Raw genomic sequence first — 11,587 nt, forward strand, 5'->3', positions numbered from 1 at the left:
ATATGTGTACGTATATGTATGTGCAAGTATATGTGTGTATGTATTTGTATATGTGGATGTATATGTATGTATATGTGTATGTATGAATGTGGGTATGTATATGTATGTTTGTGTATTATGCATTGTGTATGTATATGTATATATGAGCGTATGCTTATAGACATGTATGTATGTATGTATGTATGCATGTATATATTTATAGGTATGTATACCAATGACCGTCTTGTTTATGTTTGCATGTATGTGTGTGTATGTATATGTATGTGTGCATATTGTGTATTGTGTATGTACGCATGTATATATGTGTGCGCGTGTATATATATGTATGTATAACAATGACCGTCTTTAGTGTCATGTCTGCTTGAGCATGTGAATTCGCTGGCAGGACTATACGTCTTTTTTCGGGCTCATGAACTTTCAATGTCTGAGGGAGTAGCACTCGTCTGACAAGACGTTGCAATCATCATATATATATATATATATTATATATACATATATACATTATATATATATACATATACATTATATATATACATTATATATAGACATTTTATATCTATCTATATATATATATATATATATTATATATATACACATATATACATTATATATATATACACATATATACATCTATAATATAAACTGAACGTCTGTGTGCGTGTCTGGTCACGAATAGGCTCCTATATGGTTGACTATTATAGAAAACTGATCACATATAATGATAGAAGATGTATCAAGACACAGGAATGAGTATGTTTGATCTGGCAGAATGGTGGTTCATTAAAATTGTGGGGTCTGTGTATGCGCCTCGTCCACAAAGTATGGAAATAAAAAATTTTAAAATTAAAAAAAAAACGTTTACAAGTGTTTTTGATATAGATGAACATAATAATACCTTGATAAGTATGTTTTAACTTAAATAAGGATGGTATAATAAAATAGTGGGGGTCTGCATTCACGCCTGGTCTCCATAGAATGGAAATAGACACAAACTTTAATAAAAACTTTTCATATCTATCTGCGTAAGTATACTTTAATAATTATGTTTCAGTTTGAAGAAATATAGTATAATAAAATTACGGGGCGTTCGTTCGTGCCTGACCTCCATAGAAAGGAAATATTTCACAAAGTTTAACAAGGTTTTTTAATATACATCCACAGAATATTGTGATAAGTGTTTCAGTGTGAACAGGTATGGTATAATAAATTATGGGGTTTATCTATTTTATTTTTACTTTCATCATATTTTGCTTTGGTTTTGATAACCCCAAATTCGAAGCTATCTCTTTACAACCCTTCCTTTTCATGACCTATCATCTATATATATAAAAGGCAAAAATCGGTGTGTATGTATGTATGTATGTATGTTTGTTTGTAACGCTAAAACTTTTGAAAGACGGAACCAGAGTTGACAAATTTGGTATCATATTGCACCTTGATCACCCGGATGACAAATATCGAAATTTCACGTCAAACGGACCAGTAGAAAGGGGTCAACTGATCGTTTTTCTCCTAGGGGGGCCCCCCAAAAAACCTGTCATTTTAACGTTATTCAATACGTGTCACGTGACGTGACGTCAGCTCAAACTTTTGACAGACACAACCAAAGTTGACAAATTATGTATCATATTGAACCTTGATCACCCGCATGACAAATATCGAAATTCCACACCAAACGGACCATTAAAAGGGGGTGAACTGATCATTTCTCTCCTAGGGGGGCCCCCAAAAAACCTGTCATTTTAATGTTATTTTAATGTTAATATTACATAATCCAAAAACGCTTAGTCATGTCACGTGACGTGACGTCAACATCCAGTAATGGCGAACAAATGTAAACAAACACTTTGTTTTACCGATACTTTTGTAATTTCTCTTCTGCTTTGTTCTAGAGATTATTAAACTCCATGACAATGTCTCCAGCGTATTTAACTGGTTAAAAATAGTATTTATACAAGAGTTTTAACGAAAAATATCAGGAAAAAATGTACAGGAATAAAAAAAAATTCAGCTTTCAAAATATTCGTCGATAAAAAAACCGATCTTTATATTTACGCTAGCCATTTTGTATATTACCACGTGACCTGCTATCTCTTAAACTGGAGGGGGGGGGATCCACTTGAATCCAACAAAACCAGTAATTTTTTTTTTCTATTATATATACATCATTTTCTATAAAATTAAGTGTAGACTTTATAATTAAAACAAAAAATGTTATTCATACTAAAAAAAAAAAAAACGCTTAGTCATGTCACGTGACGTGACGTCAACATCCACTAATGGCGAACAATTGTACCTATTTACTATGCCTCCCCACGGGACAGAGTTAGACACCAGGGTCGTTTTTTAACGTGGAGAAAAGGTACAAAAATAAAAATTGTCTCAGTCGTGGAGGATTTCTCCTCCACCGAAAGAGAACAAGAAATAGAAGTGCAGCATCTGAAGAACAGATACTACACTTTGATCTTGACCAAAAGGCCAAGAATGCGAACAATTGTAAATAACAACTTTTTTCACAAAACCAACACCGTCTTTCTTTTTTTTCTCTCTCTTTCTCTCTCTCTCTCACCCACTTACTCTTCCCTCTCTCTCACCCTCTTTCTCTTGACGTCACACCACTGTTAAACTGTGGGGGGGGGGAACACATTCCCAGGCATTATCTCCTATAGATGCACATTTTATTAGAAATTCAGCTTTCAAAATATTAGACGATAATAAAAATATAAAACCAACACCCTCTTTCTCTTTTCTCTCTCTCTCACCAACTTACTCTTCTCTCTCTCTCACCCTCTTTCTCTTGACCTCCTACTACTGTTAAACTGTGTGTGTGTGTGGGGGGGGGAAGAGGCAGCTTGAAAACCAACAAAAACAGTGCACAGTTTCCCAAGCATTTGGGGTGGGAAGGGGGGGAAGAAGCCGAGCGCACAGTTTCGTGTGAGAGAGAGAGAACAATTCTCAACCTATATACTCAACAAATTTTTTATCTACAGATTTGAAAGTTTGTATATAGGGTATTCAGACATATGGAAATATATCTAGCATAATCTATCTATTATATCTATAAAAGTGAAAATGTGTGTGTGTGTGAGGTAGCCAGAGAGAGAGAGAGAGAGAGAGAGAGAGAGAGAGAGAGACAACAATTCTCAACCTATATATTCAATACATTTTTTATCTACAGATTTGAAAATTTGTATATAGGGTATTCAGACATATGGAAATATATCTAGCATAATCTATCTATTATATCTATAAAAGTGAAAATGTGTGTGTGTGTGTGTGTGTGTGTGCGTAAGAGAGAGAGAGAACAATTCTCAACCTATATACTCAACGTATTTTTATCTACGGATTTTAAACTTTGTATATAGGGTATTCAGACATATAGAAATATATCTAGCATAATCTATACATTATATCTATAAAAGTGAGAATGTGAGTGTGTGAGAGAGAGAGAACAATTCTCAACCTATATATTCAACAAATTTTTTACCTACAGATTTGAAAATTTGTATATTGGGTATTCAGACATATGGAAATATATCTAGCATAATCGATCTATTATATCTATAAAAGTCAGAATGTTTGCGTGTGGTTGTGTGTGTAAGGTTGCGAGAGAGAGAGAGAGAACAATTCTCAACCTATCTATTCAATAAATTTGTTATCTACAGATTTGACCATTTGTATATAGGGTATTCAGACATATGGAAATATATCCAGCATAATCTATCTATTATATCCATAAAAGTGAGAATGTGTGCGTGAGAGAGAGAGAGAGAGAGAGAGAGAGAGAGAGAGAGAGTAAGTACAATTCTCACCCTATATATTCAACAAATTTTTTATCTACCGATTAGAAAATTTGTATATAGGGTATTCAGACATATGGAAATATATCTAGCATAATCTATCTATTATATCTAGAAAAGTGAGAATGTGTGTGAAAGAGAGAGAGAGAAGAGAGAGAGAGAGAACAATTCTCAACCTATACATTCAACTAATTTTTATGTACAGATCTGAAAATTTGTATACAGGGTATTCAGACATATGGAAATATATCTAGCATAATCTATTATATCTATAAAAGGTAGAATGTGTGTGTGTGTGTGTGTGAGTGAGTGAGTGAGTGAGTGAGTGAGAGAGAGAGAGAGAGAGAACAATTCTTAACCTATATACTCAACAAATTTTGTATCTACAGATTTGATAATTTGTATATAGGGTATTCAGACATAAGGAAATATATCTAGCATAATCTATCTATTATATCTATAAAAGTGAGAATGTGTGTGAAAGAGAGAGAGAGAGAACAATTCTCAACCTATATATTCAACAAATTCTATCTTTACAGATTTGAAAATTTGTATATAGGGTATTCAGACATATGGAAATATATCTAGCATAATCTATTATATCTATAAAAGTGAGAATGTGTGTGTGAGAGAGAGAGAAAGAACAATTCTCAACCTATATACTCAACAAATTTTTTATCTACAGATTGAAAAATTTGTATATAGGGTATTCAGACATATAGAAATGTATCTAGCATAACCTATCTATTATATCTATAAAATGACCATGTGTGTGTGTGAGAGAGAGAGAGAGAGTCAGAGAGAGAGAGAACAATTTTCAGCTTGTGTGTGTGTGAGAAAGAGAGAGAGAGAAAGAGAGGAAGGAAAATTCTCACCCTATATATTCAACAAATTTTTTATCTACATATTAGAAAATTTGGATATAGGGTATTCAGACGTATGGAAATATATCTAGCATAATCTATCTATTATATCTATAAAAGTGAGAATGTGTGTGTGAGAGAGAGAGAAAGAGAGAGAGAGAGAACAATTCTCAACCTATATATTCAACTAATTTTTTATCTACAGATTTGAAAATGTGTATATTGGGTATTCAGACATATGTAAATATATCTGGCATAATCTATGTATTATATCTATAAAAGTGTGAATGTGAGAAAGAGCAAAAAATTCTCAACCTATATAACCTATAAAAGTGAGAATATGTGTGAGAGAGAGAGAGAGAGAGAACAATTCTCAACCTATATATTCCACACATTTTTGGGCACAGATTTGGAAATTTGTATATAGGGTAGGCAGACATATAGAAATATATCTAGCATAATCTATCTATTATATCTATAAAAGTGAGAACTTGTGTGTGTGTGTGTGAGAGAGAGAGAGAGAACAATTCTTAACCTACATACTCAACAAATTTTTTACCTACAGTTTAGAAAATTTGTATAAAGGGTATTCAGACATATGGAAATATATCTAGCATAATCTATCTATTATAACTACAAAAGTTAGAATGTGTGTGTGAGAGAGAGAGAGAGAACAATTCTAAACCTATATATTCAACAAATTTTTTATCTACAGATTTGAAACTTTGTATATAGGGTATTCAGACATATGGAAATATATCTAGCATAATCTATCTATTTTATCTATAAAAGTGAGAATGCGTGTGTGTGAGATAGCGAGAGAGAGAGAGAGAAAAAGAGAGAGATAAAAATTCTCAACCTATACATTCAACAAATTTTTTATCCACAGATTTGAACATTTGTATATAGGGTGTTCAGACATATAGAAATATATCTAGCATAATCTATCTATTATATGTATAAAAGTGAGAATGTGTGTGTGTGTGAGAGAGAGGACAATTGTCAACCTATGTATACAACAAATTTTTTATCTACAGATTTCAAAATTTGTATATTGGGCATTCAGACACATTTCAATATATCTGGCATAATCTGTCTATTATATCTATAAAAGTGAGAATGTGTGTGATAGAGAGAGAGAGAACAATTCTCAACCTATATACTCAACAAATTTTTTATCTACAGATTTGAAAATTTGTATATAGGGTATTCAGACATATGGAAATATATCTAGCATAATCTATTATATCTATAAAAGTGAGAATGTGTGTGTGTGTGTGTGAGAGAGAGAGAGAGAGAGAGAACAATTCTCAACCCATATACTCAACAAATTCTTTATCTACAGATTTTAAAATTTGTATATAGAGTATTCATACAAATAGAAATATATCTAGGATAATCTTTCTATTATATCTATAAAAGTGAGAATGTGTGTGTGTGTGAGCGAGAGAGAGAGAGAGAGAGAGAGAGAGAACAGTTCTCAACCTATACATTCAACAAATTTTTATATATAGGGTATTCAGAAATATCGAAATATATCTAGCATAATCTATTATATCTTTAAAAGTTAGAATGTGTGTGTGTGAGAGATAGAGAGAACAATTCTCAACCTATGCACTCTACAAATTTTTTATCTACAAATTAGAAAATTTGTATATAGGGTATTCACACATATGGAAATATATCTAGCATAATCTATCTATTATATCTATAAAAGTTAGAATGTGTGTGTGAGGTAGCCAGAGAGAGAGAGAGAGAGAGTAAGAACAATTTTCAACCTATATATTCAACAAATATTTGATCTACAGATTAGAAAATTTGTATATAGGGTATTCAGACATATGGAAATATATCTAGCATAATCTATCTATTATATCTCTAAAATTGAAAATGTGTGTGTGAGAGAGAGAGAGAGAACAATTTTCAACCTATATACTCAACAAATTTTTTTATCTACAGATTTGAAAATTTGTATATAGGGTATTCAGACATATGGAAATATATCTAGAGTAATCTATCTATTATATCTATAAAAGTGAGAATGCGTGTGTGTGTGAGAGAGAGCGACACAGAACAATACTCAACCTATATATTCAACAAATTTTTTATGTACAGATCTGAAATATCACATTTGTATAGAAGTAGAAATCTTGATACCTACTCTGATACCTAATAAAAGAAAGGACACTCTTTAGGGCGGATTTTGATTATAACAAGTCACTAATTAGAAATTATAATAAACATTCTAATAATTTAAGAATTTTACCAAAATAAAATTGCATGGTAATCACCCAATTTCTGCCACAAAATTTTGATTGGCAGAACTCATAAACATAAAATATATATTTTCTAATTTCATCTTTTTTTTTTTCTTTTTACATAATCTGGTTTGATGTTTTCCCAAATATTCAAATCACTATATTTTGCTGCTTAATATCAAATACAGCAACTGAGTTATTTTTATGCATCAAACAATTACATTTTCTCATTCATCCAAACTAATCACTGAACATCAATTTCATATTTTCTTCACTAAAATATTACTGTGCTTGATGTCATCAAGTGGAGCGGATCATTTTTTTTTCATTTGTTCACACATTTTTCCAATTTATATATATTTTAAAGATTCTTAGCCTATGTCATTGCATACCAATCTGTTTATTAAAAGTTAAGGTTCACTGTAAACACATATGTTACACCAAAATAAAAACGCTTCAGATAATGTCTTGATATTCAATTCAGTTTCTCACATGACATCTTATGAAGTTAGTAGAAATGTTACAGACTTTTGAATCTCAAACACTTTCAATACTGTGCACTGATATTTTCTTTTTTGCAATATAAGCACATTCATGATTTTTTTTACAAACGTTAAAAACTTTCACATTGTGTAGCAATATACTGAAACAATTATAAAAATATTTGTTTTTATTTTGAATGATGCAGGGCATCTGAAGAGAGATTTTTCTAACAAAATGAAAGTATAATTTTTAGCAATAGGTATCTAGGAAAAGGCCACTACATATGTTATAAGTTCCAAATTTCCACAACCTGGCAAATACTGGTACATGCTAGCAAATTTAGATTTGCAATTACAAAATATGATTCTAATTTTTTCCTTTGCTCTTTATTCTAACACTACACTATGTTTACTGTGTTATTTCGCTACAGTTGATATTGTGTAGAACAATAAGAAAATCATAGTGAACAATGCATTCAACAAAATTTCACACACATTTCTAGATACCTATATCTAATAAGTTCAAAAGAAAGGACACACTTAGGGAGGTATTTTGGTGGTCAAGTCACTAAAAAGAGATTAGCTGGTTTCCTGGCATAGCCCAGGATATAATAAAGATTGACTGAAATACATGTTCTAGCTGGTTTCTAGGCGTTGCCAGGGATGTAATATAGACACATTATGTTGTATATTACCTGTTCTCTTCTCCCTAAGGTAAAACAATTTCATATACATGCTGTAAATTACCTATGCTAGGGATAAAACATAAACAATACCAGTCCTAGGGTAGATAAAACAAATAATACATAGAGATGAAAGATTCCTCTCCCCTAAGAATCAAACATATGTTCAATATCTGCTTTTGTTTTTTCATTGTTTATACGGTCCCGAGCAACGCCGGGTAGCCCTGCTAGTACTTTCATAAATCAGAGTCCATTTTCTGTAGGCTGCTTTTGAACCCAATCACTGACGGGTACTTTCGCTAGTTATATATATATATATATATATACACAGATATTCATTATATATATACACATATATACATTATATATACGCATTATATATATACATATCTATATACATATATACATCTATATATATAAAAGTTAAAATGCGTGTATGTATGTATGTAAGTATGTATGTATGTGTGTTTGTGCGTCAGCTAAAAACTTTCGACAGACACGACGAAAATTCACAAACTCGGTATAATATCGAAGCTCCATCCTTCGCTCGAAAAATATTGACAAATTGGTCAAAAACGCCCATTTTTTCCCCCAAAAATGGACAATTTTATACGGGGGGGGGGGACAAAAACGGTTCTCTCGTGACGACGACCGGTTCTACGCATGCGTCAGATGACGTCATGATCTGATTTACTTTAAATACTTGAAAAACTGACTAAATTTTATGTACATCGCGTTAGCTCAGTTGGTTAGCGCATTGGTTCATTATCTAAACGTTTTGGGTTCGAATCGTGGTGTGAGATGTCTTTTTTATTTTTCGATTTTTTAAATTTAAATATGAAACCAGTGTTATTTAAGCCATTTTTCACGTAACGTTCGTTTTTCTGTTTTTTATACATATATACATACATATATATATATATATATATATATATATATATTAATATATATATATATATATACATATATATATATTAATATATATATATATATATACATATATATATATTAATATATATATATATATATACATATATATATATATATACATATATAAATATATACAAATATATATATACATATATATACACAGTGGCGTAGCTAGACCTTTTGCCGCCCGGGGCGGTAGTAAAATTTGCCCGCCTCCCCGGCATTTGGGTGCCCGGAAAATTCGTCCATGGAAAATTCTTCCCTTTTTTGCTAGGTAGGAAAACTAGTCCATTATTATTAAGTAGTTGCTTAATTTTCATATCTTGCAAAAATTAGTTCTACGGTATCTAATTTTCCTAAATTCAATTAAATTAAAATCAAAATATGAAAACTGATTTTTAATATTTTTTATTCATTTGAGATTTTATCTGTTTTCCTTGTTGGCGCGAAAAATCTGTTTGTAAATTTTCAACCGACTTGATGCCTTGCGACAGTTCTCTCACAAAAAATAAATTTATAGCCTTATTTGCCATTCATAAATAGATTTATTTAAAATATATTAAAACTATTTTTAAAAGAGTTGAAACGTTATTAAGAACAACAAATTTCTGAAAACCGAGCGATTACACACACGGATTTAAAAAAGCACCGATACAAGACGTTTTTTCTCTTCGGAGGGCTCGATAATAACATTATGAAGACAAAGAAAAGGAAACTACATCGGACTATTCTCTCCTTGATACATCCATGTTATTTGGCGAAAATTCGGACTTTAACAACAACGACAAAAAAGTAAATAAAAATGATTTTATCATTTCATAACATTTTCAGGTTTTCAAATGTTCTCATTTAAATTTATTATTATATTTGCTTGTGTAGCTAATTCATTTAATTTAACATTTTTTTTTTATAATTTGAATTATAAGTTTTTGTTTTGAAAAAATATTTGGTTTCTTTTATTTGCGTACCCAGTCTTTATTTTATTAGTGGTTCAGAGGCTAGGGAATGAGGGTGGAGAGTAGCCTTGTCGGTTGCTGAGCAAACAACCTCGTGATTGTTGGTTAGTGGAGAAATTGTTGATTGCCCATTATTTACAACACTGTTGTAGATTTTCCAGAAGTCACGAGTTCCTAATTTTTGTGTTTCGATGCGCTTTTTTAGTGGTTTCAGTAAATTCTCTCTTAACTGTCACTATTTCTTTCTTAACGTTACTCCTAGCTTCTATATACATGTCTGTTTGAACTGGACTTATGTCGGTTAAATCTGCGGTATGCATGCTGCCTTTGAGCAATGGCAGTTGCGCAAGTAGAAGTAAACCATTGGGGAGAGTGCGGCTTGCTATAAAATTTTTGCATAGGAACATGTGCTTCAATTGCTGTTTTGAACCATTCAGTGGTCTCATTTGCGCAGGAAGAGAAAAGATATTTCCCCATGGGGCATCTCTGATAAGATCTTTGATGGCTTCCCAGTCAGCCTTTTTATAATATCTTGTTGTTTTGAGCACTGGCTCTTCAGTTTTGGGTCTAGAGTTTAGGGCGATTTTGACCATTATCACTGCATGATCAGCATTCCCGTGTGGGCTTTCAGCATTTGTTATACAGTCCTCGGGAACTGTGGTTAGAAACAGATGTAGAAGTGATGTTGTTCTTGCTGGTCAGGGAAACAGGTTGGAAACGTAACCATTTGTGATAGAGAATGAGATATAGCGAAGCTATGTGTTGTGCAGCCCGCTGCATCTGTGTAAGTAGAAATCCAAGCCAGTTTTTGTGGTGAACATTAAAGTCACCAAATACATGTACTTGTGCGCTAGTGTCGAGGGAGAGTGCTGTGTCTATGCTGTCAGAGACTTTGTTTATTATGGTGCAGTCCTGGGTCGAGGGAGAGCTGTAGAGAAAATAAAAGTAGCTGATGTTATGTTGTATGTTTAGTCTAATGCACATAAAGGCTTGATCGTCCGTTTCTAGGTTTGTTTCTCTAGTCAGGGAGAGGGTGTTACGAATGTAGGCTCCAAGTCCGTGCATGTCTGTCAGAGTCCTTACGGCAGAGTGGGAGATAGCCAGGCATGTTAAAGTGGTTAGAGGGGTTTGAGGAGTGTAGGTTAGTCTCGCTTAGTGCTAAGATATCCGGAGTATTTGTTAGGAGAAATGCTTCAACATCAGCTAAATTAGTTCTAAGCCCACGGATGTTAGTGAATGCAAGCCTCAAGGGAGGAGGCAAGTTGGATTTGTTTGTCCCTAGGCCTGGTTTAAGCTTATTTTTTGATTGTACTGTCATTATGTTTTTAAAGAGTTTCAGTTATGTAAGGGGTAGCTGAACAAGAGGTTATGCAGGGTATCAGACATGCAACACAAGTAGACCATTAGCCGACCTTTCTTCAACTAGGACAGGAAAGCCCATCGAGGATGAGTGCAGGGTCCCTTTCCATGCGCGACACCGCACTACAAACATCCCGATATTATATAACTGTTGATGGAGCAGCTGCTCTAAGCGCTACCAAAGAGTTAGGGCTCCTGTACTACCAGTACTGTCAATCCAGTACCCTCAACCCATCAGAAGAAGGTCACCCCAATC

At 32.7% G+C, this 11,587-nt stretch overlaps 1 protein-coding gene and 1 pseudogene across 1 annotated transcript in view; both read right to left on the reverse strand.

Annotated features, from left to right (window-relative positions):
* LOC145258281 (lysosomal alpha-glucosidase-like) overlaps window positions 1-11,587 on the reverse strand; it is a 432,680-nt gene that overhangs the window by 76,432 nt on the left and 344,661 nt on the right. The window lies entirely within an intron of this gene.
* LOC145258499 (U2 spliceosomal RNA) lies at window positions 2,358-2,491 on the reverse strand (annotated as a pseudogene).

This window comes from Euprymna scolopes, chromosome 33 (genome assembly GCF_053919585.1).
Source record: "Euprymna scolopes isolate OS-2025 chromosome 33, ASM5391958v1, whole genome shotgun sequence".
NCBI lineage: Eukaryota > Metazoa > Mollusca > Cephalopoda > Sepiida > Sepiolidae > Euprymna > Euprymna scolopes.